Genomic DNA, 25,623 nt, shown 5'->3' on the forward strand with positions numbered 1-25,623 from the left:
CTGGAAAGGTTGGAATGACATGGGGAGATAATTAAAATGGAAAGAAACACAATTTAAGACCTGGCTTTGGAGATTAGGATGAGGATAATGTATTGAAACAGCTGAGAGTTTCTGTGCAGCCTTTACTTCACATCTCAACAACACAGAACAAATTGCACAAATTCTAGGAATCATGTCCCTTGGTAACAAACATGGGTCACTTTTTAAAATGTCACCAAATGGCTCTGTTGACTGTTTTGTAACAAGTCAAAAGCAGATGGCACTTTGAAGTGTATGAAGCAGTTTGGAAAACAAAATCACTTGGACATTTTTGTCTGGTTTGCTAAGATAATGTGATGAAGCCCAAAATGAAAGAATCTTGGCATGCACTGATAGAGCAAGGGTACACACCATTTAGTGGATTTGTTCTCATTTCTTGCAATCAAAGAGCTGATTTTTCAACTTTAGCTCATAAAATTCACATACTTGCTGGATAAAAAGTACAAAGCAAGAGAGAACTATCATTTCTTGAGAGCCTACTATGTGCCAGACTCTTTATATGGTGTATTATTTATAAGTTTACATATCTTATTTAATTCTAAAGTAATTTTATGGGTTGCTATCATTACCCCTATTTAAAAAAAAAAGATTTGTTTATTTATTTTGAGAGAGAGACAGTGAGAGAGAGAGAAAGAGAGAGCAGGGAGAGGGGCAGAGGGAAAGGCTCTCAAGCAGACTCTGTACTGGGCAGGAAGCCCAATGTAGGGCTTGACCTTACAAGTCTGAGATCATGATTTTAGCTGAAATCAAGAGTTGGACACTCAACAGATTGAGCCATCCAGGAGACCCAATTACCCTATTTTATTTTATTATATTTTAAAGATTTTATTAATTTATGAGAGATAGAGTGAGTGAGTAAGAGAGAGAGAGAGAGAAAGAATGAAGGAGCAGTGGGAGGGACGGAGGGAACAGCAGACTCCCCACTGAATAGGGAGCCTGACTAGGGCTCCATCCAGGGACTCCAATCCAGGGACTCTGGGATCATGACTTGAGCAGAAGACAGATGCTTGAAGACTGAGCCACCCAGGCATCCCCCACCTTATTACCCCTCTTTTCAATACAAATAAATGAAGGCCTACAGACATCCCACACCTAATTAGGTATGAACTGGAATTCAGACCTTGATCTGACACCAGATCCATTTCTTCTCCCTACTCTGTGGTACTTTGGGTAGAATGTTGTCCCTCCCTGCCCCTTACCAGTTGTTTTAAAAATATTTTCATGCTCAAAGTATCAAAATAGATGCATCTAGCAAATGTTTATATAATATTTATTATGTATCAAATTCCAAATTAATTGCTTTCAGAAATAGGAATTTGTAAAATATTTTGACAAGTACTATAGGTTTGACTCTCTCAAAACCCACCCCAATCTACTCCCACCCCCTGTCTTTTTCTATATTAAAGACAGAATACACAAACTTCCAGATCTCCTTGTAGCAAGGGTTGCCCAGGTACATGGAAAGTCCTGGAAAAGGACTTTGTTTTCCAAATAAAAAGGCAAAATTTGGCAAGAAGGTTTTTGCCTTCCTGCCTGGAATATCAACCCAAACCTGGAGGGGCAGCACCTGACTCGCCACCATGAGGACAAAAGCCATGTGTTAACAAACAGGAACAAAGCAGGAAGACAGAAGGAGCCTGGTTTCCTGGTGACATCTTTGAAATAGCTAGTTACATCATCCTCAGATCATCTACCTCTAGGCTTCTTGTTGAGTGAGAAAAATAAACCCCTTACATGTGAAAGGAACTAGATTTTTCTGATGCTCACAAGTGTTAACTGATACACATGGTAGGCAGAATTTTGGAAGACATTACTATTTTCTAACTATGTTCCATTCTTTCATGCCAGTTTGGTTCCAATTTATAGCTCTGAAACATTGGAAGTGCAGCCATCAATTAGATAATAGATTCACCCAAATTGTGTTCCTTTGGTTGGGCACAAATGGGTTCCAGAGTTGGGTCCCCTCCCTGTTTGTGGGGAAATGGCCAGAAGAGCCTGTGATCCAAGTGAATGTGGTATTACCAGAAAGTCTGGACATCACTCCAGCCAAAGAACTTGGCATGGAGTCTGGGAAGGAGAGCTGGATGACCAGACTTGCCATGTTACCACCATTTTGTCTTGCATGGATGTAGACTTGGCCTTTGTTTGGAAAAATTAGAAAGGGCCTTAAGAAATCATGTTGGCTCTTTTCACCTTGCAGAAGAACCACACTGAAGTCATACCAGATATGTATGATAACCAATCTGGGTTTAATAGACCTCGAAAGAAGATAATTCCTCAACCTCTTCCCTCAGGAGGCCATTTCAACATTTAAAAAACTTGCAATACATTCTTTTTTTACTTAAATAGAATGTGTATTGCATGTGTGTAGGAGGTTTGGTAAAAAAACCCTTTATCTTTCTCCAGCAGAGTAGTAGAGTGGGTTGTGCAACAGGGAAGTCCTGGATTCAGGTTGTCCTGCCACTTCCTAGTTGGTGCTGAACTTCCTTGTTACTTAACTGCACCAAGCTTCAGCTCCTCATCTGTAGAACAAGCAAATAATAGCCACACAAGTGTTATGATGAGGACGTCATGTACTTAAAATTCTGTGAGTAGTATCTGTCATAAAAGTGCATAAAACAGTAGTACCCTTCCCCTTCTCTTCCCTCAGGACAACAGTTCACCATCATTCTCTGGGTGAGATTGATTTGGAGTCCCAAGGAGCATCACTGAATTACCCCACAACCCTCTCTACTACTGGTTAATTAACTTCAATGTCCTAATCTCATCCTCTTTGCTTATTTTTCAGTCATTGCATTTTAACTTGGGACCTTGTTTTCAAAGTAATTTCTAGAAATGCATTTACAATTTGGAGAGACCACATTTTTATAAATTAAACAGAAAAATACCAGTAATTTATTGGAAAATTGAAAACATTGACCTGTGCATTTTGTCTTGCTGTGTACACAGAATTTTCATTCTAAGTTGTGGATCCATAATTGGGGTTTACATGATGGTGATAAAGGCATAATGGAGTAATGAGACAGTCATCTGGATTGTTACAGCCAAGAATATTCTGGCCACAGATAGTGGGCTGATTGAAAGACAAAGACTCCTCTGGTATAAGTTATCTGCACTGTGACCTTAGCTATGGAGAGATGCTGTCTCAGACCCAAGTGAGGTTTGTTGCACCATTTTAAGAAAGGAAACATTACAGACCATGGATTGTTTTTCAAAGCTGTACACATGACTCTTGGCTAATAGAGAGTTGGATCGGCTGAATTCTGGCAGCTTCGCATGTTGGCTGCACTAACATATGTACAATTTCATACTCAAGCCACACATGAAGTCATTGTGAAGCTGCACAATTCATCCCTAAAAATCTGCATGAGGTTGTTCTTCTCCTCTCCAACAATGTAATCCCTAGGAATTGTGATGATTTGAACTTTTTAAGAAGAATCATTAATTAATCTTCATGCACTTAGGACCTACAGATTTATCTTTGATGAGGAAGAACATTTTGAAAAATGCCCAGAAGATGCAATGAAAGAAATGACTGCAGTAGTTTGGTTCAGAAATTTTTCTGTCCTTCTTTTCATAAAATTTCTCCTGGCATTTGATGCTGAGGTGAGGAAAGAAAATGACAGAACAGACTTTCAGGTCTCAAAAAAGCCCCATGGATTTACAGCTGGTCACTCTACCCCATCACTGTTTTGTATTTTCTCTACAGTGCTTCCCAGTCTCAGCTGTTACAACCTGATTTATGCGTCTACTGTCACCCTCTCTGGAGGTATGAAGGAAGAGACTTGGGCTAGTTCATAGCTATATCTAGAATAATGCATGGCACATAGTAGGTTCTCAGTTAATATTTGTGGATTGAATGGACCAGAGCTAAGGAGAAAAGTAACCCCTGTTAATTGGGCAGCCATTGTGCTAGGTACCATGTTGGATTGTTTATGTCTGTTACATGCATTTGAGAGGTAAGTGATGTACTTGGAGCCTTGTGGTTAGAAAGTGATCGAACCAGAATTCAAAACTCTGGCTATTTCCCTTCAGCTCCTGACATTTGCCACCACTGGAAATTATTTCCAGCATTCAGTGGTTCCTGTTCCACCACGCCCTCTATGACCTCTTTCCAAGGCAGCTGAAGTTCCCAGCACATGTTTTGAGGACACATTTGGCTTGCCTCTATCTGTGCTGTAGTAGTCTGCAGAGAAAGCAATCTCATAATATTTTATTCAGCACAGTAAATGCTCCAAGTTGCCAGTTTCTCTGTGTAAAGTTTATTTAGTAAATTTCTCATATTACACATATAGTTCGCTTTATTCTAATATGGTGATGAATTCTACTGAGCAGTACTGATTTATAATAAAAAGCCAACAAAGGGAAGGATATCTACCCCTCTGCTGGTGCAGTCAAGAGGCTGATGACACAACGTTTGGACGGTCACAGTGCTTGGAAGGAGACACGTGTGGAAAGAGGAAGAAAGCACAGGGTTATAAATATGACAGTAAACAACTCTGAACTGAGGTTGATTCTGACCTCAGTGTAATCCAAAAATTTGAATGAGGAAAATGCCCCATCTCTTTGATTTAACCGAAATTTTTACCTTCTTCAGGTGGATACAGCAATCTTCATTCTTTCCCAAATTACAGAATAGGCTGAGGAAAGTGACTGTTAAAGTTTGATGCACATTCTATCCTCTGGAGAATTACTGATAAAGGGGCCTCGGCACCTGCTTTAATTAATGAGGCACTGGGCCAGGCACAGCTGAGGGCCTCACTGATGCCAAGCATGGTCATCCTCCGCTAGCTCACTCTCCCCTGCAGGGAGGCAGTATGGGCCTGACCGTCGCTCACCCACCCCATCCCACCCCCATCAAGAGTGTGGGGTCTTGAAGAGGCCACAAGCCTGGGAATTCCAAAACCTGCACTTAGCTCCCAGCCCTGTTGATTTCTAAGTGTGTGACCTAGGGCAAATTGGTTCAAGTCTTGAGCTTGTTTCCCTGTCTGAAATCTTCATGGGCAACGGTCAGTTACTTTCATCCAGAAGGCACTATGAGGGTTGAATAAGGATGTACAGGAAAGAACCCAACAGCACGAGGGAAGCTGGTAAAAACTGCCCTTTCTCCAGTCTGATGCAGCCAGATCATTTACTCCCAAATCGTAGCCCTGACAGCCATCACCTGTGTGGCCATGGGCAAGTTACTTAAGTAAACTCAACCTCAGTTTCTCCTGTAAGAGAGACAAAAGAATATTTTGCTTTCCTTAACTCTGAGCCTTCACATGAGTCCCAAGGTTTTTACCTTTATTTCATAGTAAGGAAACCAAGGCACAGGGGCATTAAGTGACCAACACATGGGCCACTCTGGGATGTATCCTCACGTGCTGCTCCCAAGACCACAGGAGACAGGGTGAGCAGAGGGCCAAGTTTATGGTCAATACGCAGTAAATATTTCCCAATGTTTAGATAATTTCCTTTCACATTTCAAGCATGTATCCCTCCATTTTATGATCCACTGCACCGCACATGTCCAACAGCCAGTGCCCAGAATTATTTAATTATTGCCATGAAAACAAAAGCCGTCTTGGGCTGTACAGACTACAGACATGTTAATCCTAGGAGGGGCGCATCATCTCACCTCTTGTTTTTATGGCTTTTAGCACATTAGCTATATAACATGTATTAAGTAAAGGTGAGATGTTAGAGATCTCCTCAGACTAAAAGTTGCTCCAGGCAGGGGGCCAGGGGGTGTCTACATAGGAAATAGGCTGTTATAAATTCCTAGTAGCTAAAGTATCTTTCCACACGGAGCTGCCTGATCCTGTGACATGCTTTATGCTTGTGCTGGCGCTGAGGCACAGAGGAGGTAAGTACCTAACATATTGGGGACAAGACCAGTCTTGTTATCACAGGACATCAAACCATGAACCAAAATTGTTTAAAGGTAAGAAAGGAAGTCAGATATTAACCAGAGTTAAATGCAGTTGTTTTTGTGCTCAGGGGAGCTTTCCAGGGAGTAGAAGAACCAAGATGAGGGTGTGAGCCTTTATTATTCAAACCGGAATCAAGACATATTGCAAGATGCATAGTCTGATGGTGGGGAAGAGTCTGAGATCTCGGGACACCAGTTCCCTGCAATGCTAGCATTCTTGATGAGGAACCCTTGGAAAAGGACTCTCAAGTTCCTGGAGAAGCTGTAGGGTCTCAGGGAACAAAGGTTGATCAAAACAGAGCTATTTATTTTATATTAGCTATATACCTGCAATTACTTTTTCAGTCCTTAAATCACAATCTGATTTAAAATATCTTTAAAAGCAATATACTCCAGTACAATGCGTTATGTATGAAGTTATGTAATCCCATCACGCAATTACTATTAATACAAACCCACATTTTTATCAACACAGCCTAAATGTTTACACTCATGCATTGCAATGAATGCATTCTCCTCCCCACAGCAGTGTAAAATGCCGAGCCCATTTGATTAATAAAATGAACAGTAAAGTAATCAGCACCCCCGACCAAAATTAAATGAGCACAAGACTTACACCACTGCAAGGAAAGCTTCACCGGACAGTATAAACTGTAATGTTTCCCTTTTTCCTCAATTAAAATCCTGCGGTATATCAAAATGAAGAGAACACCTTAAATTTGAATTAAGTAGGCACAAACCCGATGACCACTCTGTGTTTCAGGGTGAAGCCCCACAAGTGTCCATCAGTGTCACACTCCCCTTAACTATGGATCTATAGTCATTAAGGAACAGAGCTGCCAAGTCAAGGGCTCTTTTCAAAACTAACCCTTCCTAAGCAAAGCCGATTCTGACGACTTTCGCTTTCTCTCCTCTGTTCAGCAGAAGTATCCCCCAGAGGAGATGGTTCATTGAGTAAGCCCCAGTCAGTAAACACCCCCAAACCTCACAGATGAACAGAGAGAGAACAGCTCAACACCGATGTGAGCCAAAAGACTCATCTGTGGGAGAAAAAAAGCCTGAAGAAGTTCACTTCGATCGGGAGAGAGGGCTGTTTACTTACATTGCTCGCAAGACCTTCCAACAGCTGGAGTCTTTGAATTCTACTGCGCACAGATGTGGAGCTTTCACTCGAAATCCCCTTCCCTTTGGCAGCGAGGAGCACTCATAACTCTGTGGGGCTTCAGATTGATAAGTAATTTCCTGATTGGTTTCAAAAGCGTTCTCCCAGGCTTCGAGCAGTGGTGGGGAGAGAGGGAGCAGCACGCAGGGCCCATGACGTGCAATGACGCTGTGGCCTGCAGACCTCCTGTGTGATCGAGCTCAAAAAAAGTATCTGTTGACCTCACCAGCAAGAATAAATATCCTCTTCTATCTGTTGGCTGACTCCCTGAATTATATTTGGGAAACAGCACAGAGTCTGGACAATATGTGTTCCAATACTTGTGATTGTTTTCTTACCAGCCACCTTAGAGAACGTTCTCAGAGACCATGTAGTCCAACCCCTTCAGTTTAGAGTGGAAGGAAAGGAAGCCTGGGGTTTATAAGGTTTGACCAGGATGGCATGGGAAGTGAATGGAAGGATTGGAAAACTGGCTGTCATGCCAGGGCTCCTGGCTGTCATGTCAGGGCTCATTCCCCTATAGGGAGATGGAGGAGGACACAAGGGTTTGGCATCTGACTCTTGATCTTTAGAATGAACATCATGGACAAGGTCCTTCATATTTCTGAGCCTCAGTTTCTCACAGGTGCAAAGTGGGAATCAAAACTTCAGTTATCCTTGTGTGGCCTCACAGTATCGGGATCGCTATGGGACAGTCTCGTCAAGGGGAAGTCATTATAGCATGTGGCTTTTGTCAGTAGGTCCCCATCTACATGGTTCTCTTCTTCCTTCAGTTCTCATAGTCCATTCAATGTTATTTTGTGTTCTGGAAGAAGCCATCCTGTGACTTTTTGGGGGGAGGAGCATGCTTCTCAGGGAATGAGATAGGACATGGAGAAAATTTTGACCTTGGAAAACCAAGTCAAGATCAGAAGCAAAAATATAGAGCATGTCTTGACATTTGTCACAGAAAGGACACTGGGACTGGAATCAGAAAATGGAGGCTTGGTTACCACCTCTAATGCTTGCCAGCCAAGGGAACTCCAATGAAGCATTCCAAACCACAGTTTCCTCCCTGGGGACATCCCTGTCCTGCTGTGCTTGCCTCATTTTGCTCTAGTGAGATCAAATGGAGTCTTTATGGAGATAGTGCTTATCAACCTTTGCAGGTTTTGAAATTGTGAAGTAATATTTTCCAGCATCCCGCATAGCATTTCACACATAGAGCACTGTTGATGGTATGGTGCCACCACTTCTTCCCATTTTTGTAATTGGCTTGCACCCCTGAGTGCCAGGGATCCTGGTTCTCGCACTTTTTTTCCTTCTCCCTTTAAAGAGCATATTTTGCTTTTCTTCCCTTGTCATGCTGTCTCTTGGTGCTTGGATCCACTTTTTGGCCACTACTGGTCTTCTTTCTTAGAGTTTAAGTGTCCCATCTCTCATGCAACAATAAGAATGAAAACAAGGAGAAAGTGGTTTTGCTCAACCACACAGAAGATCATCTGTAGTGTTTTGACCCATGTGAGATTGTGTGCATCTCAGAAGTAGTCATAGCCAGACAGTGGATGGATTGAGATCAGCCTCATTTATGAAAATGTTCAAGCCCACCCCCCCGTCTTATTCATTTATTCTATTCCCTTCCTTTGCCTTTTCATAAATTCATTCTTTGAATGTCCTTGCAGTTAAGATTTGTACTCCATCATCTGTAAGAGCAGTTTTCTAACTGGGCTTTACAGGAGCTGGCTTGGACCACCATAACAAACTATCATAGACTGGTAGTTTAAGCAACAGAAATTATTTTTCTCAGTTCTAGAGGTTGAAAGTCTGAGACTGGGGTGGCAGCGTGGTTGGGTTCTGGTGAGAGCCTTTAACCTGACTTGTGGATGGCTGCCCCTCACTGTGTCCCCACATGATGGAGGGAGAGAAAGGGGAGAGGGACATAATCTTTTTAAAAAGATTTATTTATTTATTTGAGGGGGGTGGGCCAGAGGGAGAGAATCTTCAAGCATATTCCCTGCTGAGCATGGAGCTTCGGGCTTGATCCCACAACCTACGAGATCGTGACTTGAGCTGAAACCAAGAATCAGTTGTTTAACCAACAGAGCCATCCAAGCACCCATCTCCCTCTTCTTATAAGGCCACAGTCCATTTGGAGCAGGGCCACATCCCTATAACTTCATTTAACCTCAGTTACCTCCCAAAGACTCTATCTGCAGATATAGTTGCATTGTCCCATAAGTCAGGGCTTCAACCTATGAATTTTGAGGGGACACAGAGCAAACCTGGAGAAAGTGAGCAGATAAAGCTAAACTTATTAAGCACTCACCAGGTCTAAGGCCTTATTCGTTTCTTTTCTCACTGAATCCTCCTGACAACTCTGAGATGCTGGTAGTGACTTTCCCAAGGCCACACAGCTAATAATTATCAGTGTCCGCATGTAAACTGTGATGACCAGTACCATGTTCTTTCCGTGACATAGTCTGCCTCCACCTCCTCCTCTCCTCTGTTGGATTCTGAACCATAAACCTCTATGTTTCCTTCTTGCTCTCTGAGCTCAGGTGCCTCATGTCAGGGTGGTATTGGTGAGAAGGGAGGGAGGGTTGAGGAAGTTTTGTGATTTCCCTCAGGCACCCCTGAGACACCCCTGAGTTCAGGCTGACAGCTGTGGGGCATCTGCCCAGAATGTTCTCGTTCTCTCCCTGATTTCCTCCCAGCCTCCTCTATGTGAATAAATCCCTCTCATAAGCTTGAACTCAACTGGCATTCTTACCTCAGGGACGCTTGCTTTGATCTGCCCCTCACCTGCCCTAGCTCTCTCTTATACTGTCCTATTCTTCTCCTTCATAACTTTTTTTCCTTTTCTAAAACTTTATAAATGTTGCTTTATAGCTACAGTAGTTGTTTCAGTCTTTATATTTCTTTTTTTTTTTAAGATCTTATTTATTTATTTGGCAGAGACAGAGACAGTGAGAGGGAATACAAGCAGGGGGAGTGGGAGATGGAGAAGTTGGCTTCCTGCTGAGCAGGGAGCCTGATGTGGGGCTCAATCCCAGGACCCTGGGATTACAGCTTGAGCTGAAGGCAGATGCTTAACGACTGAGCCACCCAGAAGCCCCTGGTTATATTATTTCTAAGATAATTACATAATATTTGTCTTCCTCACTAGTTTGTAAGTTCACTGCGGGCAAGGGTGTTTGGCTCAGTGAAGTGTCTCTAGCCATTAGATCACTAACATGAGAACCTACAGGGAAGGAAAGGAGGAGTAGGAATTGGTGAATCAGGGAAAATAAATAGTAGAAAAGAGGAGCTACAAGATTCATTTGCAGTAGTGGTATGACTGGCAAACATACGCCTCGGACTGCAGTGTAATGGTAGATTCTTTTTTTTTTTAAATTTTTTAAAATTTTTATTTATTTATTTGACAGAGAGAGAGATCACAAGTAGACAGAGAGGCAGGCAGAGAGAAGGGAGAAGCAGGCCCCCTGCTGAGCAGAGAGCCCGATGTGGGGCTCCATCCCAGGACCCTGAGATCATGACCAGAGCTGAAGGCAGAGGCTTAACCCACTGAACCCCCCAGGCACCTCTAATGGTAGATTCTTATTAGGCCCCCTGTATACTACCAAATTAATTTTCCTCCTTGCAGTTTTGCATGGGGAAGTTAGATTTGGCTCATTAAGAGTGAGGTTCTTGGAGTAAGGAGAGGTAGCTGAGGAATGGATCTTGGATCATACCTGCTAGCCAATCCCTGGACTTCTGCAAGGGCAGCACACAGGGGGGCTTCCTGTTCATGTTCCATTAGCCTTGGTCTCTTTCAGGAAAGAGATAAAGCAAGACCCTAATAAACAGGGTGTGAGGAGGTATGTGGCTTTCCAGAAGGAATTTGTACCAGGAAAGACATTCCCAGCTAAAGAAGCCACATGTGCAAGGACATGGAAAGACAGGTCTTGTACATATAGAACTGCAAAGAACACACTTTTATTGGTGGGTTACAAGGAAATGTGATAACATAAGTGAAATTTTTAGATAAGTATTATGTGTTTTATTATTATCTGTTTCTCAGCTTTGTTTGGTAGGCCAATGAAAGAGTTCGTGTGAAATTGTTTTATAAGCTGGAAAAATATTATAAAATTTTGCTTATTATAAATTCTTTTGGATGAAGATGGCTTGGCAGAGAGACCAAGAAACTATGCTGGGAAACTAAATTATTTATGAATTTTCTATATTTACAAACTGAAAAATTTGACCAATTTCCTTCTTCTAATCCCCTTTTCAGAGACTGGATGATAAATGTATGGTATTTATTAAATATCAGTAAGCTGGGATAATAAGTTTTTAACTCAGCATTATCCCTGGACGTTTTTACTTTCCTTTCTAGGTCAGGGACTAGAAGCCTGAATCTAGATTTCCCCCAAACCTTTGCAGTCAGTTTCTCTGGTTAGAATAAGCCAATGAAAGCACATATAGGCACGTAAAAGGCAGAAGTGAATGAGGTGACATCCCTTAGTGGCAGTTGCGGCCCGAGTGAGGACAGTCAACTGATGCAAGGTTTACAGGAACTTCTGGGTGAGATCCTGGAATCACATACTCTAGTGTGGTTTCCTAGCAATCCTGCACTTCTGGATATTCAGAAAAACAGCATGGTCTTTTATTCAATTGTTGGTTCCATAGCCTCCTTTTCTTAACTTAGAAAGAATTATAGAGTCATAGAAGTTTGCAAAAAAAAAAAAAAAGTTGCATGAAAACCAAATAGAACAAAAACTAGCTTCTCTCAAGAGTGACATCTTTTATCACTGTAATGTATCAAAACTAGAAGCTGGCGTCAGTACGACCGTATTAACTAGATTGTAGAACGTATTCAGGTTTCACTAGTTTTGCATAGATTCATTTGTGTGTTGTATAAGTCAATGCAATTTGATCCTATGTATAGATTGCCTACAGTTCTTTCAATGGTTGTTTCAGGCTTCGAATTTTCATCTTCAATCCCTACCTAGGGTGATTTTTAGTTTCCTAACTGAATCCTCATTGATATAAATGATAATTTCCTCATGTCATTTCATACTTGAAGCCTTACATTCAGGTTTTGATTCTTTTTTTTTTTTTAAGATTTTATTTATTTATTTGACAGAGAGAGAGAGAGAGATCACAAATAGGCAGAGCAGCAGGAAGAGAGAAAGGAAGGGAAGCAGGCTCCCTGCTGAGCAGAGAGCCCTATGTGGGGCTCCATCCCAGGACCCTGAGATCATGACCTGAGCTGAAGGCAGAGGCTTAACCCACTGAGCCCCTCAGGTGCCCCCAGGTTTTGATTCTTGCATTTCATTGTGTTCATTCATTTATTCAGTTGGAATATTGCTCACTGATATTTTTTTCTGTATGCTTTTTTTTTTACCCATTGTCTTTCTCCAAGGCATTGTCACATTACCTACAAAGTATTGTAACATATTTTCAGCTATTTCTTGGGCTTTTAGTTGCTACATTCTTCAAGTCATCTTTATCATAGTGTATCAAAAAGGCAAAACTATTTTAATCATCCCTAAATAGTGGTAAAATGATTTACATGTAGTAAGACAGGAAGCAAAAAGTAAGAGGTACAAGGATTGGATTAAAAGAAAAAAAATTATCATTATTGGCAGATAATACACCTAAACAATGCATGCAAATTTTAAAAGGCTATTAGAAAGAATATACTTTCAATATGGTGTCAGATAGAAAATAAATACCCTAAAAATAGCCTATATACTAAAAATAACAGGAGAACAGAAAGGCAAAAAAAAAAAATTATCTAAAATTCTCGTTGTTGGCTTTTCTTTAGAAGAAGGACATTCCAGCCTCTCCCTAACTCTGGGCTCTGTTTTCTCACTTGGGCTCTTAATCAGCTCAGCTTGTGTGGAAAGACTCATAAAATCTTGGTAAAGCATTGTTTTCCCCCTCTTGATTATTATCTTTGACTCACTAGCCACAAGTGATTAAAGTCTAGGGGGGGAGCCAGTTTAGAAACAAAGATGATGATGCATCCTTTGTCCCTTCCTAGCTAAGACATAATTCCTCCCAATGTGCACCTTCTGAGCTATAGGACTATGTAAGTCTTCTCTCTCTTCGCTAATGGACTAAAAAAGAGAATCTTAGCGACTATTCACCAATTCTTTCAATTAATTAATATTCACAGCCATATAGATTGAAAACTGAAGTCACTTATCCCAAATCTTAAGGTTACCAAAAGATAGAACGAACCTGAGGACCAGAGGTGGTGAATCTCCTATCCTTTACTCATGCCTCCATGGTGTACTGCTTTTCTTGCGAATGATAATTTTCTTCCCACAAAGGTTATTCACAAGCCCTAATGAGCCACATTGGCTGTATCAGCTTAGTCTATCTTATTAAAAAAGTAAATTTGCAGGAAAATGTTAGGTAAATAAATGACACAGGTGGTACTACGTAATGACAGAAATTGTGAAAGTGACGTGAATACTCATATTTGGAGAACCCAAATTTCACAGAAGTCCTGAGTTGATGAGCCTAACTTGTGGGTGGAAACTTGCTATCAGGGAGCATTTATTTGGATTTGTCTCTAAAGTGCAATTAGTTCTTTAGAACTTCAGTGCGTCAATCAGGACAACAAAATTCACATCATTCTCCGAAGTACAATTCCAAAGACAGTTTTCCCCATTGATAGCTCTCTTTGAAGATGAGAAATTGCTTTCTCTCTATTTTTATTTTAAGGTTTTGATTGAGAACACTCAAATACATGCCTGGCTTCAAAGCATAGTTTGTAACCAAGAAGGATTTCCTGGTTTACATTGCTTAATTAATGATAATATTGATTCAAAAGAAGAAAGAGTTTCTAAATCCCAGCAATTTCCAGTAGTAGTAGATGTAATCCCTATGTAAACACTTAAACCGAAATGGCCCTTGGAAGAACTCAATCTCAAGTCTTTACAATCTCCATCTTCCTCATTTCACAATCATCACCATCTTTTCTGTCTTCCCCCATCCTAGTGGTTTCATTCTTCGCTCTCAATATCTCAAGCATGCTGTCTCTGCAAACTCCTGGTAATCATGCGAATACTTCTTGCTTTAATCAGCAATGAAGTTTCCATTTAGTTGGTACATTGTCCAGGATAAATGAATTTACTGTGGCCTGTTTGTTTCAGTCAAACAACACATAACAGCTCCTTTGAAGATTTCAAACAAAATCTAAGTCATATGCAGTCTGAAAGGTAAATATGTCACCAGAAAAGAAAGTAAAAGAGAAAGAGAAAAATAAGAGAGGGAAAGACAAAAGATCAGTCGGAAGGCAAGAAGAAGGAAAGAAAGGGAGGAAAGGAAAAAAGGGAGAAAGGCACAACGAAAGAAAAACCAAGAAAGCAGAGTGGGAAGAAGAGCAAAGTTACAGATCCTATAACTCTAAGTCAAGCAGGCATGATCTTTGCATTTTCCCCATAGGACCAACTCCAGTTTGAGATGTACTATAGCACATCATTCTTCTACAGATGCAGCAACTCATAAACTGACCTAATAAGGCTTCAAATGCAGCTAACAAATTTATACTTACAAGTGTCATGTTTGGGCAGAGTGACCAGCTATCTTGGTTTGCCTGGGACTGAGGGGGTTCCCCAGATGCGGGACTTAAAGTTTTAGAATTGGATAGTCCAGACAAAACAAGATGGTTTGTCTGGGACTGAGTTTTCCAGGGCATGATACTCATAGTGTTAAACCAGGAGAGTCCTGGGCAAATGGAGAAAAGTTGGTCACCATATCTTTAGGTGAAATCTTATCTTTGGGTAAATATTACCTCCTATATCCTTTGAAAATTGTGTAGGAAATGCTTTAGCTAATTTTAGTGCCTCTTCTGCATGCCAGGATCTGTGTTAAGTATTGCACACAATGTAATGGATATCATTTTTTTTTCCTGCTTACCTAGCACTCTGATATTCTTTGGTTAACACTTTCCCTATCTTATGTACTTTTTAACTGTGCCAGCTTGTACAATGCCCTTCACTCTTGCCACCTTCTTTGAAGTGAGAAAGTCAACCAGGCTGGGCCAAGTAGAGTAAGCCATCTGACACATCTGGAAACAGTGACTGGTAAGGGTGAGCATGTAACCCAAGAAAGGCATCCCTTGGGAGAGAGAAGTTCCTTTCGCTTCTACTAAAGACCATCATTGGTCATGCTGTCCACCATGTATGACAAAATCAAAAAAGCATCATCTGAACCCCTGGATTTTGCCATGCATGAAGCTAACTCCATTCCTAAACTGACCAAATACATGAGCTAATGGATTCCTTTTTTCTAAGTTATCTCCAGCAGTGGAGTGTTGCATGTGACAGCACATGCAACAAATGAGTTGTGACTAGTAGACGTCTGCAGACTTGGCTTTCTATGCTGAACTTAGTTCTGTAAGACAGGTATAGGTTGAATCACATGAAATTGGTAATATTCGGCTTCTTTTGACAGCAAATACAGCAATTTTACTTGATTTAACTTAAGCATTATTTTTCCCATTTCACAGATGAGGAAAAAACTCAATGGTGATAAGTAGTGTGCCTAATGTTGCACATTTATTAGACAGGAGAGCTGGGAATCAGATCCAGGTCTGTTTAATTCCAAAGTATACAAATGCATTCCCAGTCGTTCATGCTTCCTGAAAAAAAAAAAAAATCTCTTGAGAACGATCCTTCACTATTTGACAAATGCCTTGAAAAGATACTAGGTTGTGACTCACACCCTACGCATGAACTTACATATATGTGGTGCCAAACACCTGCTTGTGGCTTCCAAAATTCCTGTTTCATTGGCTGTTTCATGAAAAAAAGTCAAATAAACAAGAATGTCAAGTAAGATGGAAAACCCCAAAGTACCCTGGCATGTATTTTTACTTTGGTAGGGATGTAGTTCCAGGTGATCATGTCAGATTTCCAAATGTACTCCAGCTTTGGTTTTACTGACAATCAAGAGATGCGATTTTTTGCCTCACAAAAGAGAGATTATTTACCCATTCTATTCTCCCAACAGAGAGATGGTTTAATTATTTCCCAGTATCCAAACCAAACACATGTATAGTGCAGCTGTGTCGGTGAGATAAGCACTCAGGGTATTTTCTGAATCTTTGGCATCCCATGTGCTTGCTCACTGATGCTGCAGAATGATGCCTGCCCAGAAAACATTTCTTTTCCACGTTGGTGATCTATGTATGCTCTAAAAATCTCAGTGTGATTTGGGGAAGTTTGTGTGTCATGATTTTTTAGTATTTATTTATGTGCGATTATTAGAATTCATTAATTGTAATGAATGTTAGAAAAACAACGTGTCTTGTTATGGTGTGAATACTGTTCTATAGTAAACGTCTTTGGCATTATCTACAGAACTTGTATTTTCTGTGAATTCCCTTCCCCCACTGCAGGCTGTAGTAATCACCTATTATAGCTATAATACCACAGCATAACAAATGACTCCCAGATCTCAGTGGCTTGTAATGACAACAAACATTTATTTATTTTTTTTTCTTACTCAGGGAAGGTTATGAAACTTGCCTAAGATCATACAGCTGGTAAATTATGATGGGAAGATTCATTCATTCAACAGATATCATTGAGTCCCTACTAAGTGCCATGCATCATGAGGAGGCTGATAAGCCACCAAGCCAAAGACTATTTATGTCCTAACTGTTGAAATTGAAAGTGAAAACAGTATCATTATAGCTCTGGAGAGTCAATCAAAAAGAGAGAACATATCAAGCCAGAAAGATTTGACATAATCTAATAGAGTCAGCAGTGCTATGTTTGCCAAAGTTTGGGGGATATGAATGCAGAGGCCAGAACAGTAGCCATAGTTAGATCATAACAAGATTAATTAGACAATGCAAATATAAAGACATTCCAAGTTAAAGCTGGCATTGCATTTCTAATTTCCGTTGAGAGAGAGGACAAAGAGAAGGGAAACATTTGAAACCATTTTTGAATGTCTACTCTGTGCCAGGCATTGTCACATGAGAAAAATACACATAGCGATCTTCTGAGAACAGTGCCTCTCATTTCACACTTTATATTTCTTTGGATATAATTTCTCGTATGTCTAATGTAAGGATAGTGTTATTTCTTTCTTAGCTTTGTTTTAGTTTGTGCCTAACACACTGTGGGCCTCAGTGAATGGTAGCTCTTTTGCAAGACTCTGTCAGTTGCTTCCCAATGTTCATCTTGCCTTTCTTTTGTACTAACAGAAACCCTATTTGTTTGTGGAGGCAAGGTGACCACGTCATGCCCCTTTTCTAGGCTCCCTGTGGCAAGGGAAGCCATGTGACTGCCCAGTTGGGACAAGGATATATAAGCAGAAGTTGATGGAAGAGGTTGTTAGGGAAGCTTCCTGAAGGTGAAAGAAGTTGGTGTCACCTGTTCAGATCTTATTCTTTGTATTTCGCCATTTGCCAAGAATACAATCATAGCATTAATGTAGAGCACACGTCTTGTGATCATGATAAAGACAGCCACATTCCAGGATGCAAGAGCAAAAGGGAACCCGGGTCTCTGATGACATTGAAGCCATCATATTAACCTTTGACTGCATATCTCCAAACTAACTTCACTGTAAATGAGAAACATAAACCTTTATCTGGCCAGGCTGCTGAAGTTGGGTTTCTGTTACATGGGCTCAAGTACATTCCCTAACTGACACAGCTCTACTGCCCATTCCCATCCTATTCTCAGTCTGAAATACTTTCAGATTTGTGTATAATGCTTCATTGTTGCAAAAGATTTGGCTTCTTTCTGAACAAACTTTCTGCAATAGTTCTTTTTTTTTTTTCTTTTAGATGAGGCATTATTTGGCTGCAATGTAACACAATTCTGCCCGAAAGAAAACACCAATTAAACATGTCTTTTTTTCCTTAAACCAACCATCTAGCACACAATCGTTAGAGCCTACAGAAACTTCTCCAGCCTCGCGGCGAGACGGCTGAGCTTCAGCTTGTCAACCACAGAAACATCAGAGAAAACAGGAAAATCAAAAGCTTAAAAAAAAAAAAAGACATCCAGTGGAAGAGGTGCAGCAAAGAATTAATGAAGTTTCTTTTCAGGTTTTTGGTCTTGAATCCTGTTAATCTAACAGGGGAGTTTGGTAGGAAAAAAGCATGGAATGGCAACACAGACAACCCAGATTGAAACCCTTACTGAGTCACAGACCAGATGCATAATTTGGGGCAAGTCTTTTCATTTATGGAGGCTTTAATTTCCCAGCATGTGGAATTACTGCAATAGCAGCCGTAACAGCAACGGTAATAATAATACCTACCTATGGAGTTGAGACGAAGTGGAAGGGAGGTGATGTATGTGAATGGGATTTGTAACCATTAGAATATCACACAAGCGTTCTTTTTTTTTTTTTTTTTTTAAAGATTTATTTATTTATTTATTTGATAGAGATCACAAGCAGGCAGAGAGGCAGGCAGAGAGAGAGGAAGGGAAGCAGGCTCCCTGCCGAGCAGAGAGCTTGAGGTGGGACTCCATCCCGGGACTCCGGGATCATGACCTGAGCTGAAGGCAGAGGCATTAACCCACTGAGGCACCCAGGTGCCCCTCACACAAGCTTTCATTGCCGTAGAGAGGTGAAAAGACACACCTAGTATGAAATCGTGCCAAGTTGTTTAGGTTGCCCTCTGGTATGGACACATGGTCTACAAGTGTGAGGCTGAGATGCTGAAGGATATACAGACTGTAAATTCTCTCTTGAAGGTTAGCAGTGGAGGTCTTTATGGGTATGATTATATGTTTCTTGCAAACATCGATACCAGTCATTAATGGTGAAGGAGAAATGAGGGAAGAAAACTTTTTGAGCATTGTTATGATTCTTTGGTATATATATATATATATATATATATATATATATATATATATATATATAATCTCCTTTAGTTAATTGGAGATGTTAAGTTCCCTCCACAAGTCCTCTGAGGACAGAGCTTTTACATTTTCATGTGTGGTGTTGTCCTGGATGCAAAATGAGAGGGATGGTGTGGCCCAGGCATTGAGATCAGGAACGTGGACTCAGGTAGTGGCTATGTGGTCTGGGGCCAGGATTAGGGGAAGGGTCTTGCATCTAAAGTTAGTTTGTTAGTCACTCACAGAAGAAAGGATGAGAGTCTTCTCAATGCAAGTTTCAGGAGACTTATCTTCCATCTTGATAACCCCAGCTTATCAAGATGGAAAAGAGAAGACTCTTTTAGCCACTGAGGACCTCATTCAGCTCCTCAGACACATACCTGGTAGGTGACAATGAATGCATTTTGCTGTGTGGCTGACACTGTGCTAAACACTTCCAATTATTAAACCACTCACCACCCCAACCCCTGCTGCCAATAACCCCACGAGGTAGGTAATATGAATATCCCCATTTCACAGATGAGAGAAGTGAGGAATGCAGAGGTTAAGTGACTCGGTTAAAGTCATCAGTTGAATTGGATTTGAGACAGCCTGTCCCCAGGGCCCCACGTTCACGATGAGGCTGTTTTGCCCAAGGAGGGGAGAAATAAAGCAGAACATATGTCAAACAGCTGGGTTATAAATCTTGAGGACTCAGCTCCTTAAGAAACTCAAAAGAGTTTCTGTATTTTTTTGATGGAAGAAAGTCTGACCAACTGCTCAGAGATCCCTTCAGTTTTTCAGTGAATTAAAATGTAACCACCTACTCATGTATAGCTGTGTCTCTCCTCGTTCTACTGTGAGACTTAGGGATTTGGGGAGACATCTGGAATTTATTTATGCCATTTGGATTTTGAAACTCAATATTAAATTCTTATAATGAAAGAGACAAAGAAGTCAAAGTAGACCATATTAGAGAAATTTGACTACACAGGGCATATGTTTGCAAACTGGGCTTTAATGTCTAGCTAAGATATTACTCCAAATACCCTCAATCTTCCTTCTCAAAAAGGAAAAACACACTTAAGGAATCATCTTGACTTTCTGTCGATAGGCAATGGAAAGAACTCTATTTCAGGGCTTTTTAGTCTCCCCCAGACAATGTCATAAACAGTCTAAGTGTTTGCCTATGCTGAACTTAAATATGGCAGAAAGATGATTAGACGGATATCACCTTGACTGTCTCAGTTTTTCATCTGGATCATGGGAAGACAGCATGGGCTCCCGAAACAGGTAGCCTGGACTGGATTTGCTCTTCGTTAGTGGTATAATTTTGGATAATCTCCCCAAATCTTTTGAAACCTAGAGGACATCTCAAACAGAAGGTATAAGGTGGAAAAGAGGATACAAATATGGGGCATTTTAGAATGTGTTTGTGTGTGTAGCTTTTTAGGGAAACAACCCTAAGAGGTGAGATCATAAAAGGTCTCATGTCCCAAGCCAGGGTGTTTGGACTCTTTCTTGAAAGCAATGGGAACAATCAGAATTGTTTTAATCTTTTTTTTTTAATAAAGATTTTTATTTATTTATTTATTTATTTGACAGCAAGAGAGAGAGAGATCACAAGTAGGCAGAGAAGCAGGCAGAGAGAGGGGGGGAAGCAGGCTCCCCACTGAGCAGAGAGCCTGATGCGGGCCTCTATCGCAGGACCCTGGGATCATGACCTGAGCCAAAGGCAGAGGCTTAACCCACTGAGCCACCCAGGCGCCCTGTTTTAATCTTTTTAAACACTAAATAGAATTGTTTTTCTTTATTATGAATGTAGTAGATTATTATAGAAAAAGAAGAAGGAAAACACTTAAAATTAAACCTTCAAGGGCTTGTGTTAAACTCTTGGGAATATCTTCCTTTAATTCTTGGGAATGTTTTTCTTTACCTCTGGGAGTGCAGATGGATGTTTTAATAAAAATGTAATCAGACTGTACCTACTCTTCTGTAATCTTCTATTATGATTCTATAAGTAGCTATGTAAGTCAGTTTGGGTTTGTTTACATTGTCACTTTAATGGATACGTAGTCTTTAATGGCTGTACTTAATGCTGTTCTATTCTTGGGATGTTTAGATTACTTCCACATGTTGGAATTGTAAAGAACCCTGTAATGAACATCCTCATAACAAAATCTCAGCATTTACTTAGAATAAATTTTAAGTTGTAGAAGGATATGCTTATTTTAAAGAATGTCGTATATATTGCCAAATTACTCCCCAGTTAAGTTGTTTAAGTTAACTGTGCTATCAGCAGAGTTTGAGGCTACTAATTTTATTCTAGGGCCTAAGTGGGTGATAGCAGTTAATTTCTGAGAGATTAGAGCATGTTCCAAGAAAATGACAAAAATGGTGAAAGTGAGGAAATTATTACAGATGGAGATGTTAAATTGGGAAATAGTTGTCTTGGAAAAGGGACCTGGTAGTGTCTTCAAATATTTGAGAGACCATCATGCGGAAGGAGGGCTGGCCTTGTTCTGTGTAGTTCCCAACGACAGAACTAGGATCAATTCATAAAGTTCCAGAAAAAGAGCCTGATTCAACAGGAAGACGATTTTCTATTATTGAATGCTAAAATATGCAAGTGGCTGATGTCGTATCTGGGAAAGCTGTCTCAGGGATAATTTCATTTGGGGTCTATGTCCTTTGGAAAAAAGATATCCAAATTTACAATGGATTTTTTTTTTTTTGACAACCATTGTCTCCTCTGGGCTCGTTAATACTTGCAGGTCTTAGATGTACACTGAGTTGATATGAATTGACCAGAGCTCGCTATGCTGACTTTACCTGTAAATGTTAGGTCTCATACGTAAGTGTGTGAATGGATTTTGGAAACAGTTTCAGATTCTGTATTTATGAATTTGCCTACTTGCTGGAATTTATTGGTGAATGCAAATCAATCCTCACGGCACTTCCATGGCCATTTGCAGATATGCTCAGAGCAGCAAAAATTTGGGTCCCCTGATGCGTATGTTCCCAGCTGGGATCAAACCAGGCGACACATGATCTTCCTCTTTCAGTTTCTCATACTATAAACAAGTATCCTTTTAGCAAGTCTGTTTAGTGCCATGTTCTGGGCACTTTAATTTTTTTTTTTGTGGGGGGGGATGGTGATTTTGTGTTCAAATGACCCCCAAGCATAACAAGTGTTTTGAGTGCTCTTAAGCCCAAGAGGGCTGTGAGGTGCCTTATGGAGAAATTATGTAAGACAAACTTTATTCAGGCATGAGTTACAGTGCTGTTGGCCATGAGTTCTATGTTAATGAATCGGCAATACACATTAAATAAAGTGCCTTTAAACAGAAACACACGTAGAACAAGGTTATATATTGATGCAGTGATGGAAATGCTGTGACCAGAAGCTGGCAGGATCTTATCCCTGTGTTTTCCACCGGAGCAGAGGTTCAGGATTTGCTAAATCAGTCTTTGGAATTACTCTACATAGACAAGGAGTACCTGTTTTGCAAGAATTGAGTCTATGTGCTTTAAGAGACTGAGAGATTATTTTTGCCCATAGACCATCCCCTGCAATTCTGGTCACCTGCCCTACTCCTAAAGCCCTCACTATCCAGAGGATGGCTGCCTGAGGCCCCTGTAGGCCTTTCCCATGGGCCAGACCATGGTTATTGCAGCTGCCAGGCCCCTGATGCCAAACCCAAGCACATCAGGGTTCCCTCGGCTGCAGAGACCAGCCCGTGTCTAACCACATCACTCTGTCCTCTGAGGTGTCATTTAAATGTCATGTGTCAGAGATAGGCCCATCTTTCTCATAGGTTGTCCCTCTTGACGCAGAGCAGTTTTGAGTGCTGTGAAGACCATTCTGGAGGGTAAGGAGCAGGCATAAAAGACAAAGCTTAACTGAGCCTTAGTAATAACTGTCATTACTTATTGGGCAGTATGGGGGACTGGACACTAGATGGTGGGCTTTGGTAATAGCTGTTGTGCCAGCCTCCCACCCGCCAGACCTCTCAGCAGACCAGCAACTAAAGAGTTAATGCTGGTGCAGTCTGTCACCTGCTGGGGAGCCCCCTGCACTTAGTCTCAGTTCATCTCCACCACTACCCTCTGCATGGGCCTTATTATCCATATTTCTTTGATGAAAAAAGTAAGCTTCAGAGAAGGTGTGGGATTTGTTTAAACCCACACGATTAGCAGGTGGCCCACGTAGGGTTGAACATGGGTGTGCAAGCTGTCAGTCCTTGTTTGAGAACTTGCAGCCGAGTTTGATACAATGTTTTGTTTGGGGCTTAACTGATAATCTGAATTAGCTGCTATTATTTAAAAACTGGAAAATAAATTGAGACTGTTTTGGTGGCTGGTGCCCTCTTAAGATGGAGTGGTAGGGTCTAGCTTCCATGGTCTTCACTGGGGTCCACAGCTTTCATTTTCATCTCCTGCCTGGCCCTGCAGGTATTGAATTATGGCCCTGCTTACTGCTGTGTGGGCTCCTTCCTTCCATTATGAGACTGTCCACCTATATTCTTTCATCTGGTCCTCTTGTTTTTATTACCATTCTGCAGCTGAATGAATTTGCCCAGCGTCATCTGGCTAAGCAAACTGAGATTCGATCTGAGATTTCCAGACCTTTTTTCCACACAGTCTTCTTGAATTTTTATGACATGTAAACAGCAGGGACCTATTACCTGCCCCTAAGGAAGGCCTTGCCAGAATATTCCTAATGCCTTGATCTCTAAAATTTGCTCTAATAAAAGTGAGAATCCAGTGTTGATGTGCATGCGTTCATGAACAGGGGTGGAGTGAGGCAGCAGTATCTCTCTGGGAAATTGTTCTCTAAGTATTAACAAAGTTCAAGTGAGCCCTTCACATTCTGACATTTCTGCTTTGGGGCCCTGATTTAAATTTGTGTCCTACAGCATTGGGAAATTCTTTTTTTTTTCTTTTAAAGATTTTATTTATTTATTTGACAGAGAGAGAGACCACAAGTAGGCAGAGAGGCAGTCAGAGAGAGAGGAGGAAGCGGGCTCCCTGCTGAGCAGAGAGCCCGATGCGGGCCTCGATCCCAGGACCCTGGGACCATGACCTGAGCCCAAGGCAGAGGCTTTAACTCACTGAGCCACCCAGGTGCCCAGCATTGGGAAATTCTTTAGGAGACAAGCACATTTTCCCCCCAGTGACTTTTTTCCTTATCTTGTCTTCCCACTTCCTAAGGTCAACATGAGTGTATGGAGCTCCTTCTTCAGAAGATGATCTAGGCTGGAAGAGTTCCTGGAATTCCCACACTGTCAGGAGGACATTTCCACATCAAAGGCTGTGAAATTTAGCCCATTCAACATGAGACCATTGGGTGGAACATGAATAGCCTAAAGATGCCTGCTTCATCCAGAACAGGACACAGCAGAGCCCAGATGGCCTGTGGAGCCTCCGCACAGCCATGGCCTTCAGACTGTCATGGAACCCTGAGGAAAGTTCTCCATCCAGCCTCCCCACTTTCAGTCCTTATTTCACACAGTGGCCAGATTAATCCTTCTGAAATTCTGTATCTCATTTGTCTCTGTCACTCAAAAGCCTCTGATGGTTCCTCAGTTCCTTGAGGCTAAAGTCAACATTACCTCACCTGCTTTGAGTCTTCACAGTTTGAGCTCTTATCCAAACCTTATCTAACTTTTATCTCATGACTTCCCAGAACTCTGATCAAACAGGGCTGCTTGGCTTTCACTAGGGACTACATATGTGAGTCTTTTCTGTTTTCCACTGGACATGTGGGTCCTCTCCTTCAAGACCTTGTCCAACCTCCTCTCCTTTGAAGTTTGGGACTTCTGAGCCTCATTTTCCCCAGCTGGCAGGTGGGTTTGGATGAGGATTAAGTGCACACAATCAGCCTTCCAGAAAACAGCTGTGGAGGAGGAGGGGCAAGTGGCACTTTGTCACAGAGATCCACAAATACTGGGATGTACCTTGAGTGAAGCTTTGAACACAGAAAAGATCAGCTTCAGATTTCCAAGGATTAGAATTGCCTCAAAACGTCCTCTTTTTGGTTATGCACTATCATTTGAAATTTCATCTATATGCTCTAAACCACAATGATAAAATAGTTAATATATCTGTTTACCGCATAGAATTCTTTAAAAAAAAAAAAAATATATATATATATATATATATATATATGGGCACCTGGGTGGCCCAGTGGGTTAAGTATCTGACTTTGGCTCATGTCATGATCTTGGGGCCTGGGATCGAGCTTGTCCCTTTGTCCCTCCCCCTGTTCTTACTCATGCTCTCTCTCTCTCTCTCTCTTAAATAAATAAGTAAATCTTAATAAAAAAGATGTATCATATATTTATCTCTATATCTATTTATCTATATATATCTGAGACTGGGAAGACAGACTGAGACAAGGCTTGTCTAACAGCAAGGACATCAGGCGCATGTCAGACACACAGCAGACACTCAGCAATGTCCACATTTCCTTTATTCTGATGACTTTTATAATCAGTTAAGGATATCATAGACAAGAATTTTGTCTGAATCACCACAAAATCCCCGGATGGAATCGGTCTGAGACTCAAGCTCTATTTGAGGCATTTGTGTTTTATGGGTATATCTCATGGCTTCTTTCAAATGTTTCTGAGACTAACTTTTGAAGAAAATCTGGAAATAAGAGCCAAAAGAAAAATGCT

General features: G+C 41.1%; 1 protein-coding gene across 3 annotated transcripts in view; it reads right to left on the minus strand.

Annotated features, from left to right (window-relative positions):
* Positions 1-25,623, minus strand: part of C1QTNF7 (C1q and TNF related 7) — a 108,001-nt gene that overhangs the window by 69,302 nt on the left and 13,076 nt on the right. The window contains exon 1 of one of the 3 annotated variants that reach the window (XM_032854767.1): positions 7,056-7,381. The exons of 1 other annotated variant lie outside the window; for it this stretch is intronic. The gene's annotated coding sequence lies outside the window, so the exon portion shown is untranslated. Of the gene's footprint in view, positions 1-7,055; positions 7,382-25,623 lie in introns of those variants that run through there. One more of the 3 variants, XM_032854757.1, reaches the window with a different exon arrangement.

This window comes from Lontra canadensis, unplaced genomic scaffold, assembly GCF_010015895.1.
Source record: "Lontra canadensis isolate GAN:19392208 unplaced genomic scaffold, GSC_riverotter_1.0 scaffold1, whole genome shotgun sequence".
Taxonomy (NCBI): domain Eukaryota; kingdom Metazoa; phylum Chordata; class Mammalia; order Carnivora; family Mustelidae; genus Lontra; species Lontra canadensis.